Consider the following 21,754-nt stretch of genomic DNA (forward strand, 5'->3'; position numbering starts at 1 on the left):
TCCCGAAGTTGGCAAACTGGGGTTGCACAATGGCATCTTTTTATAAAATCAGAATAAAGGGCTGATTTGTATTCCGGGCTCCTCACATGTGATTGAACAAGAGAGAGAGAGAGAGGGAGTGTGGGAGGGAAGGAGGGAGGAAGAGATATAGAGAGGGAGGGAGTGTTTGTGTGTGTGTGTGAGAGAGAGAGAGAGAGAGAGAGAGAGAGAGAGAGAGAGAGAGGGTAGCTGAATCTAATGTGAATCAGCAGAGTGCTGTGACAGCCTAGGCATTTATTTGAGCAGAGACTGCTGCTATAGCAGGAAGGACACAGCAGCCTTCACCAACGCTCTGTCACTCACTTCCCCCGCTCCAGCCGCGCCGCAACCACTACACAGGGAGACGCCGGAAGGGGGAGGTACACAGGACGCACACCAGGAGGAACCACTACGTCTTTCACATGCCACAAGCAATACGACTTTTGGAATACACTGTTTTTTTGTTTTTTTTGTACCTTTCAGTCAGTCTCTCTACACCCCTCCTTTTCTCCTCCTGCTCTATCCATCTACTCCCCTCTTCTGCTTTTTCTCCTCCTGCTCTATCCATCTACTCCCTTCCTCTGCTTTTCTCCTCCTGCTCTATCCATCTACTCCCCTCCTCTGCTTTCTCCTCCTGCTCTATCCATCTACTCCCCTCCTCTGCTTTCTCCTCCTGCTCTATCCATCTACTCCCCTCCTCTGCTTTTCTCCTCCTGCTCTATCCATCTACTCCCCTCCTCTGATTTTCTCCTCCTGCTCTATCCATCTACTCCCCTCCTCTGCTTTTCTCCTCCTGCTCTATCCATCTACTCCCCTCCTCTGCTTTTCTCCTCCTGCTCTATCCATCTACTCCCCTCCTCTACTTTTCTCCTCCTCCGCTTGTGTTTGATGGGGGATTCATGCCAAGAGAGAGCCTGGCTTGAATGAGAATCAGCTGCTGGAGCTCTCCAGGTTAGACAGAAAGAAGGAAGTACCAGTAGAGGACTCGAGGAGCATTCTCTGCACCCCCAGGATCTCCATCTCTATCTCCTTGGGACGCCTCCTGTGCTCCTCGCTCCCCAGGGGTCCTGCGTTGCCCATTGCTGTGAGCCTCAGCCAGGGTAAACAATCTAGTGGATGTATTGATATTGTGTTACTGAGAGGAAAAATAGTTGAGTTCAAGTCTAGGCCTCGAGCTGTTTTGATTCTTCCGCTTCCTTGCACACAGCTGACTTCCAAGAGTTAAAAGGAGTAAACTCATTGGATTTTGAGTTTCATTTTCATTTTACTTTGCTGCTGCCCTCGTCCCACTGAAAATTAACCAAATAAACTAAAGTGAGTTGACATTGTGCTCAAAATATATTGGCGCTTGAGACATATAAATATAGATATTTATTTTTTACTTGCTTTTTCTCTGCATATAAAATTGTGCATCCTTCCTCATGCATTCTGAAAGCACTTGAGACCTGTACATTTCCATGACTCTGCATGCTAACTGGACATCTTGCACTGGTGAGTGACTTTCACATTTTATATCTCTACACAAATTCTAAACGGAATTTAGAATGCATTGAATATTTTATTTTTTCCATTAGTGGGATTAATATCACTTTATTTGGATAGTCCATCTGTAGATGCTCTACAGACTATCAGTAACATTTCAACTAACTATCTCCTAAGCCTAACCCTAACCCTGACCCTGACCCTAACCTTAACCCTTTTCCTAACCTTTACCCTTACCCTAACCCTTATTCTAAACCTAACCTTTGCAAACAGTTGCTTATCAACAGATAGTTTGTTGATAGTATGACCATCTGTAGAGCATCTAAAGATGGACAATCCAAACTATCCAAGTAAAGTGTGACTGTGGGTTTTAATGTGTGTGAGCATAACTTGGTGTATTACAGGAAAAGAGTGTCAGCAGTTACCTGAGCATGTGTATTTGAGCATGTGTATTTGTCACTCATTTAATCGCATAGAAATGTATAGATACTTGGGTTGGCTGTGAAAAAGTTTGCCTGGGGTTTTAAGTCCAATTGTGCCACTGCCTTTTGTGTTTGTGGACAATTATACAACAATATTATTCATGTGTGCAGGGAATATTCAATGATTTGCTGCTTTTACGTTATGTTTTCTTGTTCAGTGTTGGTGGGAAAAGATTGTGTCAACTACAGGAAACACCAGTAAATACTTGAGTTATTGTATTAGTGGTATAGTAGTTCCCCTTGTCAGCCCTAGATGTCTGACAGTGATTATAAATCTGAGTTTCTTTACATATTGTACATTCTAGCTATAGGAACATGACTATATTATTACTCATCAGAATGTGGGATGCATTCCCTGTCAGCCTGACAGACCTGTTTGCCAGAAACCAACCTCCTACCTGCTTGAAAGCCCTTTGATTGGTGGGATGGTTGTGGAAGCACACCCTCTAGTCTGTCACAGTAAATGTGGTCTTTCTAGAAATCTTCAACTCATTCATTCTGTTGGGTAGGGGAACTGGGCGCATAAGAGAGTTAGATGATGAAGTCAAGAGTAAAGAGATTATTTTTTTCATTGTTGAGTGATTAAATTTTTTAAACAAAGGGAAAGATCACTGACTAATTTCTTCTTAATATTTGAAAGAAACAAATATTATTTGAAGCCATGTCTGATTTGTACAGAATCATCATCTTCACAAGCTTCACCATAATGCTATTGGTATCCCTGCCTCCCACCAACTCCCACTCTACTTCTAATGTAATTACACATCATTGTAATTGACATTGACACTGAGGATTCACCATAATACACTGTTGATGGAAGTGAATGCCTGTCTCTTTGTACTCTATGTGTCTTGAGAGCAGTCGGATGGTGAGCGATTTCTATTTACCACAATCACACTTGATACCCACAGGTCTATTGAGATAAGAGGTGAGCACCTCGGAGCTCACAAACACTCAGATAATACCCAGACATTTGGTTGTCTGTAATCAGGTCTGAGATGCTTGAAGAGAGGTTAAGCTCCCCCTGGAAGGGTATGCACTGAGGCGTGAGGGTTTGGGGTCCCCTTGATGGCTCTGCGATGAGTCTCCAAGCAAAGAGGTGATTATGAAAGGAAGTAATTACAGCTGATTAAGTTATTAGTATTTACTCATGCATAATGGATCATCTGCATCATGTCTGGTTCTTTTTAACCAGGCGGAAACAGGATTAATTCAGTAACATTGTGTCAGTCCTCTCTCAAATCTATATACTGCTCTACTTTCAACATGAATATGCATAGATCTTAACACAGTCCTATTAACACTTAAACACCAGTCCCATAGTATCTGATGTAATAAACCATTTCAAATCAATCTCAACAAGATTAATGACATCAGGGCCGGAGTTTTTTTTATAGCAAACCCCCTTCCCAGCACACCATCATTTTCTGTAAACAAATCCACATACCAGATGCAATTCGATGCATGGTAAATTTGCTGTTAAAGAAAAAGCCCCTTTATAAAAAAGCCACAATAGCATTTACCATGTGGCATAAACTACAGTTGAGCATAGGCGTTTTTAGGATTTCCACACATGGGGAACATATTTTAGCAGGGTCAGAAAAAAAATACATTATAAAAATGCCTTTCATGCAATTCTACATCATTTACATGACAGAAGATATTAGCTGAATCTTTTTTAATACCACACAAATGACCGAAATGAGTGGCTACTCTGACACTGACAAAAGGCTTAATCTGGTCTTGAATTCAAACAAACAATAGCCAAGGCCAATAACATGACACACACGCTATATGTTAATATATATATATATATATACACTGCTCAAAAAAATAAAGGGAACACTAAAATAACACATCCTAGATCTGAATGAATGAAATATTCTTACTAAATACATTTTTCTTTACATAGTTGAATGTGCTGACAACAAAATCACACAAAAATTATCAATGGAAATCAAATTTATCAACCCATGGAGGTCTGGATTTGGAGTGACACTCAAAATTAAAGTGGAAAACCACACTACAGGCTGATCCAACTTTGATGTAATGTCCTTAAAACAAGTCAAAATGAGGCTCAGTAGTGTGTGTGGCCTCCACGTGCCTGTAGGACCTCCCTACAATGCCTTGGCATGCTCCTGATGAGGTGGTGGATGGTCTCCTGAGGGATCTCCTCCCAGACCTGGACTAAAGCATCCGCCAACTCCTGGACAGTCTGTGTGGATGGAGCGAGACATGATGTCCCAGATGTGCTCAATTGGATTCAGGTCTCGGGAACGGGCGGGCCAGTCCATAGCATCAATGCCTTCTTCTTGCAGTGCTGACACACTCCAGCCACATGAGGTCTAGCATTGTCTTGCATTAGGAGGAACCCAGGGCCAACCGCACTAGCATATGTTCTCACAAGGGGTCTGAGGATCTCATCTCGGTACCTAATGGCAGTCAGGCTACCTCTGGCGAACACAAGGAGGGCTGTGCGGCCCCCCAAAGATAAGCCACCCCACACCATGACTGACCCACCGCCAAACCGGTCATGCTGGAGGATGTTGCAGGCAGCAGAACGTTCTCCACGGCGTCTCCAGACTCTGTCACGTCTGTCACGTGCTCAGTGTGAACCTGCTTTCATCTGTGAAGAGCACAGGGCGCCAGGGGCAAATTTGCCAATCTTGGTGTTCTCTGGCAAATGCCAAACGTCCTGCACGGTGTTGGGCTGTAAGCACAACCCCCACCTGTGGACATCGGGCCCTCATACCACCCTCATGGAGTCTTTTTCTGACTGTGTGAGCAGACACATGCACATTTGTGGCCTGCTGGAGGTCATTTTGCAGGGCTCTGGCAGTGCTCCTCCTGCTCCTCCTTGCACAAAGGCGGAGGTAGTGGTCCTGCTGCTGGGTTGTTGCCCTCCTACGGCCTCCTCCACGTCTTCTGATGTACTCGCCTGTCTCCTGGTAGCGCCTCCATGCTCTGGACACTATGCTGACAGACACAGATGAGCCTCTTAAAGAAGAAGTTACAGGCCTTTCTCATCTTTTTAAGTGGGAGAACTTGCACAATTGGTGGCTGACTAAATACTTTTTGCCCCACTGTATATATATACAGTGTGGAGAACAAGTATTTGATACACTGCCGATTTTGCAGGTTTTCCTACTTACAAAGCATGTCTGTAATTTTTATCATAGGTACACTTCAACTGTGAGAGACAGAATCTAAAACAAAAATCCAGAAAATCACATTGTATGATTTTTAAGAAATTAAGTTATATTTTATTGCATGACATAAGTATTTGATCACCTACCAACCAGTAAGAATTCCGGCTCTCACAGACCTGTTAGTTTTTCTTTAAGAAGCCCTCCTGTTCTCCACTCATTACCTGTATTAACTGCACCTGTTTGAACTCGTTAACTGTATAAAAGACACCTGTCCACACACTCAATCAAACAGACTCCAACCTCTCCACAATGGCCAAGACCAGAGAGCTGTATAAGGACATCAGGGATAAAATTGTAGGCGTGCACAAGGTTGGGATGGGCTACAGGACAATAGGCAAGCAGCTTGGTGAGAAGGCAACAACTGTTGGCGCAATTATTAGAAAATGGAAGAAGTTCAAGATGACGGTCAATCATCCTCGGTCTGGGGCTCTATACAAGATCTCACCTCATAGGGCATCAATGATCATGAGGAAGGTTATGGATCAGCCCAGAACTACACGGCAGGACATGGTCAATGACCTGAAGAGAGCTGGGACCACAGTCTCAAAGAAAACCATAAGCAACACAGTACGCCGTCATGGATTAAAATCCTGCAGCGCACGCAAGGTCCCCCTGCTCAAGCCAACGCATGTCCATGCCCGTCTGACGTTTGCCAATGACCGTCTGGATGATCCAGAGGAGGAATGGGAGAAGGTCATGTGGTCTGATGAGACAAAAATATAACTTTTTCGTCTAAACTCCACTCGCCGTGTTTGGAGGAAGAAGGATGAGTACAACCCCAAGAACACCATCCCAACCGTGAGGTGGAAACATGGAGGAGTGGGCCAAAATCCCTGCTGCAGTGTGTGCAAACCTGGTCAAGAACTACAGGAAACGTATGATCTCTGTAATTGCAAACAAAGGTTTCTGTACCAAAAATTAAGTTCTGTTTTTCTGATGTATCAAATACTTATGTCATGCAATAAAATGCAAAATAATTACTTAAAAATCATACAAGGTGATTGTCTGGATTTTTTTTTCCGATTCCGTTGAAGTGTACCTATGATAAAAATGACAGACCTCTACATGCTTTGTAAGTAGGAAAACCTGCAAAATCGGTGTGTGTATATATATATATATATATATATATACACACACACACACTACCGTTCAAAAGTTTGGGCTCACTTAGAAATGTCCGTGTTTTCAAAAGAAAAGCACATTTTTGTCCATTAAAATAACATCAAATTGATCAGAAATACAGTGTAGACATTGTTAATGTTGTAAATGACTATTGTAGCTGGAAATGGCTGATTTTTTTATGGAATATCTACATAGGCGTACAGAGTCCCGTTATCAGCAAACTTCACTCCTGTGTTCCAATGTCACATTCTGTTAGCTAATCCAAGTTTATAATTTTAAATGAATAATTGATCATGAGAAACCCCTTTTGCAATTATGTTAGCACAGCTGAAAACTGTTGTTCTGTTTAGCAAGAAAACCGGCCTTCTTTAGACTAGTTGAATATCTGGAGCATCAGTATTTGTGCGTTTGATTAAAGGCTCAAAATGGTGAGAAACAAATAACTTTATTCTGAAACGCGTCAGTGTATTCTTGTTCTGAGAAATGAATGCTATTCCATGCGGGAAAGTGCCAATAAACTGAAGATCTCGTACAACGCTGTGTACTACTCCCTTCACATAACGGCGCAAACTGTCTCTAACCAGAATAGAAAGAGGAGTGGGAGGCCCCAGTGCACAACAGAGGAAGAGGATAAGTACATTAGATTGTCTAGTTTGAGAAACAGACACCTCACATCCTCAAACGGCAGCTTCATTAAATAGTACCCGCAAAACAACAGTCTCAACATCAACAGTGAAGAGGAGACTGAGGTGAAGATGCTGGCCTTCTAGGCAGAGTTGCGAAGAAAAAGCCATATCTCAGACTGGACAACAAAATGGAAAGATTAAGATGGGCAAAAGAACACAGACAATGGACAGAGGAACCATTTGAAAAGAAACACTTTGAAGTGTGTGGATATGAATGTAGGAGAATATAACACGTTAGAGCTTGTAAAAGATAATACAAACAATAAACATATGTTTTCTCTATATATTTTTTTTCATCATTTTTGAAATGCAAGAGAAATGCCATAATATCATATTGGACTTTAGGCACAATTTAGATTGTTGCCACCAAATGGCAGCAGTGTGTGTGCAAAGTTTCAGACTGATCCAGTAAAGTATTGCAAGTCTGCCCAAATGTGCCAAATTGGTGAATTTATAAATTTTCAAGTACATAACAACAGAGAACATACACAAATTATATGGTAATACAAATATTAAGTTGACGTACTCCCTGGAATGGTACACATGATGGATCATTAGCTTCCCTACAGAGAAAAACACTAACCTTCACACATCTCGATGGCCGGGCGTGGTGCGTGTGGGACCAGAGAAAGCAGGGGTTCAAATCATGAATATAAAAATGGATTTTATGAAGCAAAAACTATCCTACACTTTATGTCTGGGACCCTCGGGATGACAAATCCGAATAAGATTACTGAATGAAATAACATTATGTACCTTCAGATGTGAAAGTATCAAACCAGTTGTTGTGATACATTTGTGGTTGTTGTTGTTTTGCACCATCCTCAAACAATAGCATGGTATTATTTCACTGTAATAGCTACTGTAAATTGGACAGAGCAGTTAGATTAACAATCATTTAAGCTTTCGATGTCCTGGAAAATTTGCTGTTTACTTACAACGTCATTCTAGTCACATTAGCGCACGTTAGCAACAACCGTCCTAGTATAGGGACACCGATCCCGTAGATCCTTAATGGGTACTGCCTTCACCCATTTGATAAAGTGATCGGTCGCCCTCAGACACCAGCTGTTTTCATTCCTGGATTTTGGGAAGGGTTTGATGAGGTCCATCCCTAACATTGAAAGTGTTAGAGAGAAGATTGCTTTATTCTTACCCATATCTGTGTCATACAGTATGCAGATATTATATTTGTAAGGATACTGACACACACACATTCTATAATGTTGAACTCTGCTGTGGTCAAATAAAGAAACCTTTGCTAAACAACTTATCACAGCAAATTTTGAAGTGGGACACTTACTGATCATGTGCCATGGTGAAACAACTTTGATGAGCTTCAACTCCGACGCCACAGTCTTCACCCTCTCAAACTTCTGGCAGGCTAGACGGGGTACTGACCGATAATCACAAATTGAAACATTGTCTGATATGACATTCATTGAAATCATAATAATTTCATATATAATAGAATGTGATTGATAAGCAAAAGGATATTTCAGATGCCCAGCTGTCCACCTTCTTGACAAATCCATGTCAGAAGAAGCGGAGGTTGATTTTGGCAATCAAGCACTTCAATCCCGAAATGGCCAGCATGCATCTCGATCAGCACAGCCTCCTTCTCCTCCTTAGAAAAAATCACTCTCTTGTGTGGCTGGCCATCCTTCCCCCGTAGGTACATACGATTGCCTAACAATTTGGAAGAGACGACTTGTTGAAATACTCAGGTCTAAGTAAATTTGCACTGCTGTCTTTCTCACTCTGTTTCTCTCTCTCCATTTATCTCTCTGTCTCCTCTCCCCTCTCTCTCTCTATCTGTGTCTTTCTAACAAAGCCCCATAGTTTACTGCATTTGGAATTACCATAATTGCTTACACCTATCCATTTGATGTATCAGGTTTAACTTATAGCAAGATACTTCAATATGACAGACATATAACATATAGCTAGCAACATGTAGACAACCAACTAGCTAGATGGAAAATTGTTGTACATAGCTAAATCTGTCCAGTTATCTAATAGAAGTTAACTGCTTAACGTTACCCTGAATTGTTCATTTGTTAATTCTTGTCAAGATCAGTGGTGCCTTCATAGTACTTCGCCTAGTTGGAAAGATAAAATAACATCTCCTCGAGGGATGCCATTGCCACTCGAGGGATGCCATTGCCATTGCCACTAGCTAGCTAGCTAACCAATCAATCAAATGTACTTATAAAGTTATATTCTTACATCAGCTGATGTCACAAAGTGCTGTACAGAAAACCAGGCTAAAACCCAAAGAGCAAGTAATGCAGGTGTAGAAGCACAGCTAGGAAAAACTCCCTAGAAAGGCCAAAAGCTAGGAAGAAACCTAAATAGCAACGTTAGCTAAATAAAACTGTCTGGCTAGTTTGCTAGCTGGCTAGCTGACTAGGCAGGCTGAGGTAAATAAGTACAGTAGCTAGCAATGTCAATCTAAAAACTGCTTACATTATTCTTTCCTTTTTAACAATATTTTCTTATGTAAAGACACATATATGGTAAATAAAGAGTGTTCTCTTTATAGTCTTTTCAGTCCTCTGAAGCAGTAGGTAGACAGCAGGTTGTCACCATCAAAAACAGAGTCCTAGTACTTATGAGGTGAAATAGAACTAGAACTGCCTGAGTCCTCCGTCCTTTGTGACAGCTACAAGGTCAAATAGAGCCAAGCAACCAGCATAGCAATGGACGCTTTGGTTCATTGTGTTAGCTGGTCAGCATTTTGCAAGTTTTAGCAACAACCCTAGCAAGGTGGGGGGCACTTTTTGGCAGAGGGACAGGCCCCCTACGGGCTTGGGCCCAGCCCTTGACTCACACAACTGACCAGTCACATTTATTTATTATGCAGTTATTTTTTTATTTATCAAGCCAGGGCGCCCAGTTACCCATGTGAGCTCCCTACCTCCTCTCCTCCCCCCATCTGATGATTATCGGAGTAGAAGCAGACAGCAGCAAGCTGTCTAAACTCATTGAGAGCAGGCTCTGAGTCTTTCTGTGGTTGGTGGATGCAGTGAAAAAATATAAAATATATACTTCATATATAATATATACTGTATATTTAACATATACCCCCTGCATTAATCCAGCCCTGAATGACATAGTAGTTGAAAATACATTCATGAAGTGCTTATAAGAGATATACAATTATCAACACAGATACTGTATATAATGTCCAAGATTGTCCAAGATGGACAAAGGGGGTGCTGTTGGGGCTGTGTTTCTGGACCTAAGGAAGGCTTTTGATACTGTTAACCATGAGATTCTCATCACAAAATTGTCCAAGTTCAACTTTTCCCCTGATGCCTTGAGATGGATGAAATCATACCTTGAAGGCAGAACTCAGTGTGTCAGAGTGAGCAATGAGCTGTCGCCCACTCGTAGCTATGATGTGGGCGTGCCCCAAGGGTCAATACTGGGGCCCCTCCTGTTCAGCCTGTACATTAATGATCTGCCTTCTGTCTGTACTGGGTCTGAAGTTCAAATGTATGCAGATGATACAGTGATATATGTGCATGCAAAGAGCAAACAACAAGCTGCACAAGAACTCACTACTGTAATGGTCCAGGTTACAAAGTGGCTGAGTGACTCGTGTTTGCATCTCAATGTGAAAAAAACTGTTTGCATGTTCTTCACAAAGAGGGCAACAGATGCTACTGAGCCAGATGTCTATGTGTCAGGGGAGAAGCTCCAGGTGGTATCCGATTTTAAGTACCTTGGCATCATACTTGATTCCAAACTCTCTTTTAAAAAGCATGTGAAAAAGGTAATTCAAATAACCAAATTCAACCTAGCTAATTTCCGATTTATACGAAATTGTTTGACTACAGAGGTAGCAAAACTGTACTTCAAATCTATGATACTCCCCCACTTAACATACTGCTTGACTAGTTGGGCCCAAGCTTGCTGTACAACATTAAAACCTATTCAGTCTGTCTACAAACAGGCTCTCAAAGTGCTTGATAGGAAGCCCAATAGCCATCATCATTGTCACATCCTTAGAAAGCATGAGCTCTTGAGTTGGGAAAATCTTGTGCAATACACCGACGCATGTCTTGTATTCAAGATCCTCAATGGCCTGGCTCCGCCTCCACTCAATATTTTTGTTAAACAGAAAACCCAGACATATGGCAGCAGATCCACAAGGTCTGCCATGAGAGGAGACTGTATAGTTCCCCTAAGGAAAAGCACCTTTAGTAAATCTGCATTCTCTGTGAGAGCTTCCCATGTCTGGAATACACTGCCATCAGACACACATAACTGCACCACATATCACACTTTCACAAAATGCTTGAAGACATGGCTAAAGGTCAATCAGATTTGTGAACATGGTCCCTAGCTGTGTGTTGCCACTCCATGTTGTCTGTTGTCTGTAGCTTGTGAGGTGTGGAAACACTTTGTTGCTTTTATGAATTTTGTCTTGCTGCTTTTTGTTTTATGCTGCTCTGTCTGTATGCTACGTCTTGCTTGTCCTATGTTGCTCTGTCTGTATGCTATGTCTTGCTTGTCCTATGTTGCTATGTCTTGCTTGTTCTATGTTGCTATTGTCTATATTGTAATTGTTTTTAATAACCTGCCCAGGGACTGCGGTTGAAAATTAGCCGGTTGGCTAAAACCGGCACTTTTACTGAAATGTTGATTAATGTGCACTGTCCCTGTAAAAATAAAAATAAACTCAAACTCAAACTCAATGGAGTCACTAGACCCCAAGTCTGAATATCAATCTAAAGTATCATTGTTTATTGTAGCTGCTACCCATTCTGGTTAAAAATAACAAGATTGGCGAATTATGGTTCCTTTCACTGTTCACAAAACCACCCCAACAAGGGAGTGTGACAGAGTGCGCCAGCAGTGAACAATAGAGTGTCAGCCATTCTTTAGAAGTTTTATCCAGCTCAAATCCCAAACTGGAAGCACTAGTGTCAGAAGCAAGCATATGTGCCATATATTATTGAACAAGAAAAACAGTAGGAACAGCATCAAATACATGAAGGAAACAGGGGCACAATGGTGGACCTCAAGGGTGAGCTGCAGCTGGCTTCCATCTGAAGAGGGAGGGCCTATAACATGCCTTTCTCAAACAAGGCCTCAAAGAGGTTGTTATGACACTTTAACTTATAGCAGATTTTTGAAGACATATCTACAATGTAATGGCAATTCATGTATACACAATAGTTATTATTCTTTGTTGACAAAACTGCCCTCCTTGATATACTCTGTGCAATTTCTTTGTTTTTATTTTATAACTCATCTGTAGGACTAGTTCAGGGAGATTTGGGGACAGGAGGCTGGAGGCTGAATACAGGTTACCCTGAGGACAGAGGGTTGTCTTTAAAAATACTGATGAAGACATGATGGTGAGTTGCACTATGGCCAGTGAATTCTAGTCTTTTAAGGCTAGACTTCAACATTTCAAGGCTATAATTCCAGCCTTCCAATGCATGACTGATGTGGGTAGTCCTGCACAGAGCCTGGCTAACTTTCAGAGTTTTACTGTACGTGGGATTGCTCCTGTCATGTATGTGTTGTTACTTCCTGATGATGATCAAGTGGACAGGACAAGGTTTTCCATCTGCTGGTCTATATCTCATGGAGGAACTGGAGGACCTATTGGGTGTATCCTCCAATGATTGCCAATTAAGCTGTTCTATGCCTCATACATCACCGTTTGACACATTAGTTGCCTGCCTGTCTGTCTGCTGCTTAGCAAAGCATTTGGCTTCTAAGAAGAGAGGGCAAGAGCGAGAGATAGAGAGAGCACCAAGGTATGGCAGAAGTGAGATGGTGGAGGTAATGAACTGTGCCCACCCTTGATCACCTCTATCTGTGGTTATCTGCCCACCATCTGAGCAGAGATGGCCTCTGAGGATAACTAAGACCAATGATGGATGGGAAGGAGTCACAGAAGCACTTTTAATGCCTGTTCAGATCCACCAAAACGTTAATGCTAACCTCTTAATGGAACCTCTAAAGAGCATACTTTAGTAAACATTCACCAAAGGTAGAGTACAATCTAATGGTCATTTTATAGATAATAGAACAATAGGAGGCTTAGACATCAATCCATTTATATTATTTGGCCAATTCGTTTTAATGGATGTAGTTAGCAACTGAAAACAAGATAAAGAATGCACTGTAAACACAACCCAATCTCCGAATAAAACACAAACCTGTGGCATAACTGCAGCAACAGCATTATGCCATGTTAAGCCACGTGGTGCCTTATTTTAGCTGTCAGTCAAACTCTGTGAAGTGTAGGCAATAGTCCCAAATGGTTTATGTTAGGGTTAAGGTTAGGCATAGGGTTAAACTTAGTTCCGAGTTGTTAAGTTAAGTGTTAAGGTTTGGGAAAGGCTTAAAAAAACAGTGCCGAGCACTGGGATTGAACACAAGACCCTCTGAGCCGGAGTCTGCCCATCCCCCATCCCCATCCACAACACCCTAGCAAGCCGCAGTCTACTAAAACAGTAGTAGGCACTCACGGTATAGCTTTCACATTTCACCAGGTCCAAACGTAATCTGGTACATGCAGAATCGGCACCTCCTGGCATATTCCATAAGAGAACGGGCTGTGTAAACACGTCCATGCATATAAGTCTAAACACATCCAGACCTATCCTAGACACGATAGCACACATGCTAGTCCTGGAAGCAGTCTCTTCCTCGGGTGTCCTCTGTACTTGAGACCATCTGGAGCAGAAAGGAGAGAGGGTCAGAAAGAGGGAGAGGAAGAGAGAGAGCGAGAAAGAGAGAAGGAGAGAGAGGAAGATGGAAAGAGAGAGAGAGAGTGGGAGTGGCTGGCTGGGTCTGGCTGGGTCTGCCCTTAATTAGTATTTCATCATAATTACAGGCTGACTCCAGACTGATGGTTCTATTTAAGGAGCGACTGAAGAGGGTGAACAGCAGGAAGAGGTTGAACGTCTGAGTGGCAGTAATGTCCTCCCCTGACGGTGAGAGAGCGGTGCGGGGGGTGGCAGGGGAGTCCAGTGCGTAAGATGGAGAAGCAAAGGAAACGACCATATCTGTATTTCCATTCATCCAGGTGACCTGTATGCTAACTGTGGCTTCAGTCCATTCCTCTGCATATCTATTATTATTATCTGTTGATTAGGTGTTCAGCGTAAAAAAAAAAGTTCATTTTTTTCAACTAATTATTATTAAATAACTGGTTCCACAGACTTTTTTTGTTTACTCAACTTGTCGGTTAAAGTGTTAACTTAAAACTTTAAGTTGGCCAAAACTTAGCTCCCTTGAGAAAACATAGGCAAAAATTCAGTGAACATAAAATTGTGTTTGCGGGCCTCCCGGGTGGCGCAGTAGTCTAGGTCACTGCATCGCAGCGCTAGCTGTGCCACCAGAGACCCTGGGTTCGCGCCCAGGCTCTGTCACAGCCAGCCGCGACCGGGATGTCCGTGAGGCGACCCACAATTGCCCTAGCGTCGTCCGGGTTAGGGAGGGTGTGGCCGGTAGGGATATGCTTGTTTCATCGCGCACCAGCGACTCCTGTGGCGGGCCGGGCGCAGTGCGGCGCTAACCAAGGCAGCCAGGTGCATGGTGTTTCCTCCGACACATTGGAGGCGCGCTGTGTTAAGAAGCAGTGCGTCTTGGTTGGGTTGTGTTTCGGAGGAGGCATGGCTTTCGACCTTCGTCTCTCCCGAGCTGTACGGGAGTTGTAGCGATGAGACAAGATCGTAATTACAAACAATTGGATACCATGAAATTGGGGAGAAAATGGGGTAAAAAAAAATATTGAAAAAAATACAAATTGTGTTTGCTCAACTCATGTAAAACCTGACTTATAAATATGGTCAAATGGTTATAAAAGGGTCTATTGGGTGTATCCTCCAATGATTGCCAATTAAGCTGTTCTATGCCTCATACATCACCGTTTGACACATTAGTTGCCTGCCTGTCTGTCTGCTGCTTAGCAAAGCATTTGGCTTCTAAGAAGAGAGGGCAAGAGCGAGAGATAGAGAGAGCACCAAGGTATGGCAGAAGTGAGATGGTGGAGGTAATGAACTGTGCCCACCCTTGATCACCTCTATCTGTGGTTATCTGCCCACCATCTGAGCAGAGATGGCCTCTGAGGATAACTAAGACCAATGATGGATGGGAAGGAGTCACAGAAGCACTTTTAATGCCTGTTCAGATCCACCAAAACGTTAATGCTAACCTCTTAATGGAACCTCTAAAGAGCATACTTTAGTAAACATTCACCAAAGGTAGAGTACAATCTAATGGTCATTTTATAGATAATAGAACAATAGGAGGCTTAGACATCAATCCATTTATATTATTTGGCCAATTCGTTTTAATGGATGTAGTTAGCAACTGAAAACAAGATAAAGAATGCACTGTAAACACAACCCAATCTCCGAATAAAACACAAACCTGTGGCATAACTGCAGCAACAGCATTATGCCATGTTAAGCCACGTGGTGCCTTATTTTAGCTGTCAGTCAAACTCTGTGAAGTGTAGGCAATAGTCCCAAATGGTTTATGTTAGGGTTAAGGTTAGGCATAGGGTTAAACTTAGTTCCGAGTTGTTAAGTTAAGTGTTAAGGTTTGGGAAAGGCTTAAAAAAACAGTGCCGAGCACTGGGATTGAACACAAGACCCTCTGAGCCGGAGTCTGCCCATCCCCCATCCCCATCCACAACACCCTAGCAAGCCGCAGTCTACTAAAACAGTAGTAGGCACTCACGGTATAGCTTTCACATTTCACCAGGTCCAAACGTAATCTGGTACATGCAGAATCGGCACCTCCTGGCATATTCCATAAGAGAACGGGCTGTGTAAACACGTCCATGCATATAAGTCTAAACACATCCAGACCTATCCTAGACACGATAGCACACATGCTAGTCCTGGAAGCAGTCTCTTCCTCGGGTGTCCTCTGTACTTGAGACCATCTGGAGCAGAAAGGAGAGAGGGTCAGAAAGAGGGAGAGGAAGAGAGAGAGCGAGAAAGAGAGAAGGAGAGAGAGGAAGATGGAAAGAGAGAGAGAGAGTGGGAGTGGCTGGCTGGGTCTGGCTGGGTCTGCCCTTAATTAGTATTTCATCATAATTACAGGCTGACTCCAGACTGATGGTTCTATTTAAGGAGCGACTGAAGAGGGTGAACAGCAGGAAGAGGTTGAACGTCTGAGTGGCAGTAATGTCCTCCCCTGACGGTGAGAGAGCGGTGCGGGGGGTGGCAGGGGAGTCCAGTGCGTAAGATGGAGAAGCAAAGGAAACGACCATATCTGTATTTCCATTCATCCAGGTGACCTGTATGCTAACTGTGGCTTCAGTCCATTCCTCTGCATATCTATTATTTTCTGTTGATTAGGTGTTCAGCGTAAAAAAAAAAGTTCATTTTTTTCAACTAATTATTATTAAATAACTGGTTCCACAGACTTTTTTTGTTTACTCAACTTGTCGGTTAAAGTGTTAACTTAAAACTTTAAGTTGGCCAAAACTTAGCTCCCTTGAGAAAACATAGGCAAAAATTCAGTGAACATAAAATTGTGTTTGCGGGCCTCCCGGGTGGCGCAGTAGTCTAGGTCACTGCATCGCAGCGCTAGCTGTGCCACCAGAGACCCTGGGTTCGCGCCCAGGCTCTGTCACAGCCAGCCGCGACCGGGATGTCCGTGAGGCGACCCACAATTGCCCTAGCGTCGTCCGGGTTAGGGAGGGTGTGGCCGGTAGGGATATGCTTGTTTCATCGCGCACCAGCGACTCCTGTGGCGGGCCGGGCGCAGTGCGGCGCTAACCAAGGCAGCCAGGTGCATGGTGTTTCCTCCGACACATTGGAGGCGCGCTGTGTTAAGAAGCAGTGCGTCTTGGTTGGGTTGTGTTTCGGAGGAGGCATGGCTTTCGACCTTCGTCTCTCCCGAGCTGTACGGGAGTTGTAGCGATGAGACAAGATCGTAATTACAAACAATTGGATACCATGAAATTGGGGAGAAAATGGGGTAAAAAAAAATATTGAAAAAAATACAAATTGTGTTTGCTCAACTCATGTAAAACCTGACTTATAAATATGGTCAAATGGTTATAAAAGGGTCTTCATTTCATTGTCTTTCTCTTTGTTCCTGACCTGCTGTGGTGAGATACAGTCTCTCTTGTTCTTCCCCCCTTTCTCCCATGAGCTATAGGCCATGGCACAAGCCATGTTTTTTGGTCTCTCCTCTCTGATCATGCCTAGATACTTCATGTTTTGTTTATGTCAGTATTGCCTTGTAACTTAAGCTTTATGCATTTTATGTGAATTCATTACATTTATGAATGTAATTCAATATGTTTGCCTTTGATAGACAATTCTCAGACCTTTCTTGACCTTTATTTTACTTTAACTCAACTATAGTCTCTCACATATTGCTAAATCATCTTTATGCAGTCAGATGAACATTTTAATAGACTTTGGTCTATTAATTGCTTAGTGTTATCACAGGTCGCACAGTAGTTATATATAATATGCATACAAGATAAATATTACTCACTACATTAATGTATTCATATTTTCCTCTGCTGGCTCCAGTCAGAATGCACATTGCCAGATTTCCCATGATTCACGGGGCACCGTCGTATGCCAGGGTCATCAGACACCATCTGTAGCGTGCATAACATTGCCACCACATGTCATGATGAGCTGGCTATCATGATACAGACATGGTACAAACATCACAAAATCTCACTCTCCCTTAGCTCATTTACCCTCTTCCTTCCAGAAGATCACCATAGATGAATATCAGCCCAGTCATTTGCATGTACACATGTAGGATCTTAATTTGATCATCCCCTTGCAGGAGGACATTCCTGCAATACAGGACATGTTAAACTTGTGTATTCGAGGTTTAAAAAGGCATCTGAATTTTGCAATTTCCACTATGAAATTTCAGACTTCATTCTCCCAAACAAAAAAATTTATCAACTCCTACAAAAAAGTGAATTCATTATAATCTACATAATAATTCAAATGTTATGTTGCAGCTGAATAATTGTCCTGCTGTAGCAAACTGTCTCTGTCATCTGTATTCACTATTGTCTCACCACTTACTATAGTTACTGCTTACCGCCAACCTATTTTCTATCATTTATATATCCCATCTATTCAGCAGATGACAGGCCTATTGTTTTCAGTATTGGCTGTTTTGATAGCATTCTTGATTTATCAATCATGGATTAATATAAATCTAAACAGATTGTTTACGTATGAGGCACAGAAATACCCCTTGTGTCAACAGATCATTAGATTGTCTTTTGAAGTAAAACGGGTTCAGTGATGTATTAAGGGGTAGATAAGTAGGAAATACACCTTCATTAGTAATTTACCAACCTTTCAAGATGTACATACTGTATAGTTGATAGATATACAATAGATTGTCAAGGGGCAGTAGATTATGTCCTCAGCTTTGTTCAGTAGTCTTTAGATCCAAAACACTGTGGATGATTGACCAATCTCTGACACAGGAACTGTATTATTAGGACAGTTTTTCTTGGAGGTGTTAGAATGGATTTGGCTGCATCATCGTCCAGACCTTGGAGTTGATAGAGCAGAGCTAACAGTCAGGCTGAGGCATCAAATGGATAAGCTTTTGATAGCACACACACACACGCGCACACACAGGCACAAACACAAACGAGGTAGATCTCTTAACTCTCTGCTTTCCTTCCAATTGCCAACCTTGGGGGCTGAAGCTTCTCACAAACATGCTGTAAATATTGTTTTAATTGGACATGAATCCCTGTTTGTTTATCTGAAATCAGAGGACAAAAAAACACATTTGTCGATGGATTATCTCTTTCTTGTCTGAGGGGCTTTCATGTTTTATGTTGTTGCATGTTTATTTATTTATTTTCCGAGTCTAAATTGGTCATGATGTTGATTCCCTGTAGTCCTTGTCTGATTTCTTCACACTTGATTAGGCTGTGGATATTCTCTCCCTGAAGCCATCACCCTTATTTTACTTAGACTGTAATGACATTCTGACTAATTGTATAACAAAGACGACGGTGGTAGGTTCGCCTATGACAAGTTATATGGGGATTAATGATGAGAAAAGACAAGATTCATAGGCACACACCCACACATGCTAATTAACACATTCATCTTATGCCTACTGGAAAATTGAGACAGTACCATAACGACTGATAAAATAACACATTTTATGCTAATCAGATTCATGAAAACGAATAACATCAATGGCCAATATCCTGGCAATAAAAAGATCCTCTGATGCCAAATACAACCAATAACAATAAACACTAGCCACTTCCTTTCCAATAATAAACACGGTATCATGGTCAGCACTATAAATAAGATGGTGTAACCCAGTCCGTCAGTCATTCCTCAGTAGTAACTTCCTAACAGCGTGAAGCATATGTAGGGGAAATGGCCATACGAGTGTTGTTGGCAGTTGACCAGCGATTATTAAAAGGGAATGGAAATGCCATCTAACTGTAACTGTAAATCGCCATATTGGCATTGTTGCATCACAGGCAGGAGAGAAAATGTTTCGAACTCCCCAAAATATATAGTAAATTACAGGGTAATTGAGGTGTTTTTAAGAGTTCCAATAAAAACAAGAAGAGGATTCACATGAAAGGCTTATGGTTGTGAATGCAAGTCTTTGCCTCAAGCACAAGCTCAATAGACACAACAACAGTAGCTTACCTTAACCTTTTGCGTGTAGGGAGCAGTATTTTTGTTTTTGGCTAAAAAAACGTACCCATTTGAAACTGCCTGTTTCTCAGCCCCAGAAACTAGAATATGCATATCATTGTCAGATTAGGATAGAAAACACTCTCAAGTTTCCACAACTGTAAAAATATTGTCTGTGAGTATCACAGAACTGATATTGCAGGCGAAAGCCTGAGGAAAATCCAATCAGGAAGTGCTTCTTATTTTGAAACCTCCCTGTTCCTATGCAAGCCTATCCTCCATTTAAAGGGATATCAACCAGGGGCCTGAGCTACAGGCAGTTTACTTTGGGCACGTCATTCAGACAAGAAGTGGAGAAAAAAGGGGCCTAGCCCTCAGAAGTTTTAATGATGTGTAACCATTGACTCTTGAAGAATGTAACTTATAAATGAGCATAATTCAAATTTCATACCACGTCAGAACCCAACATATAAGCTTGTTTTACTCCAACGTTTGTAAACAAAGAAAACGTAAACAAACACAATACATTTTACATCAAACTAATAATGAGAGTAGTTATAGAGGTCTCAACACCTCAGGAGCAAATGATAGTTGGCTTTTCATAGCTGAGCATTCATAGCTCGAGAGAGCAGGTCCGAGAGGGTGAGGGGGATGGGGAGAGAGAGAGAGATTTGAAAAAGCATGTCCGGGACAAGGTAGCATGTCCATTGAAATGGGTAAAAAAAAATCACTCCTATTCCCTCGATGGATCTTTGACTTTTTTTTTTGTCAGAACAGCGGCCAGCTCCCCCAAAGTGACCACCACTCTCTCTCTCTCTCTTTGGGCACTCAGGAGAGTCCGCTGGGATGGTCCAGGAACAAATATAAGTTACACTAATCATATTAGTTAATTTCTCTCTCTATATGTCTACATCTGAAGCAAGGCAATTTCACACATACAACAACTCAGAGTTACACAGTTATGGAATAAAGAATAAAGAAAACAAAAAGTATATATACAGTGAGTGCAAATGAGGTAAGATAATGTAGTTAAGGCAATAAATAGGCCATGGTGGCGAAGTAATTACAATATAACAATTAAACACTGGAATGGTAGATGTGCAGAAGGTGAATGTGCAAGTAGAGATACTGTGGTGCAAATGAGCAAGAAAAATAAATAAATCCTGTATGGGGATGAGGTAGGTAGAAAGATGGGCTTTTTACAGATGGGCTATGTACAGGTGCAGTGATCTGTGATCACATACCATTGGCACAGTGGTCAACGATGCCGTGTAGAAGCTCAGCCCGGAAGCACCATGTCTTCTCCTTCTTGATGGGTTTCACCACGCATTTGAGAACTCCTGCTTGCTTTGTACCCTGCTGGCTGTTCACCGAATAATCATAGTCCAAGACAGCCAGTCTTGCGACCATCCCCTGCTGGCCAAACTTATTCCTCTTAGGCACGTATTTAGTGTACAGGGCATGTACACTCTTCATCACCTACAAAATAAATATCTAATTTGTGTAACTAGAGATTAATAAGTAGGCTACTACAATTATACTGTTAATGATTTCATTAAATTCACTGATTGTGGTTATTAACAGTAATGCACAAAACTGAAACAAGGGTTTGTAAAATGTGCTTATTAATTTAGTCAAAATACTGCAATATATGTACAGAAATAGTTGATATGTTTTTTTTACCTTCTCGAGATCCTTCAACAATCTCAGGTTGAGGACCATTTTCCTCACTGCCTCAAGCTGCAGACGATGTGTTCATCTAGGGTCTCATTCCTCTTCTGGTGTGTAAGGGGGGTGTTCACAGCAGTTGAGTGTGTCTCCAGTGAACCACTGGTGTATATTCGTGATGTGGTGAACTGTGGTGATCCACTTTTCTTTTAGCACCTGGACACTCCCACCACAAGTGGTGCGTTAACCACTCTAGGGTATGTGGGACACCCACCTGGCCAACATCCAGTGAGATTGCAGAGCGCCAAATTCAAATACAGAAATACTCATTATAATAATTCATAAAAGATACAACTATTTTACATAGGTTTAAAGACGAACTTCTTGTGAATCCAACCACAGTGTCAGATTTCAAAAATGCTTTACGA

This window comes from Oncorhynchus kisutch, linkage group LG4 (genome assembly GCF_002021735.2).
Source record: "Oncorhynchus kisutch isolate 150728-3 linkage group LG4, Okis_V2, whole genome shotgun sequence".
Classification (NCBI taxonomy): Eukaryota; Metazoa; Chordata; class Actinopteri; order Salmoniformes; family Salmonidae; genus Oncorhynchus; species Oncorhynchus kisutch.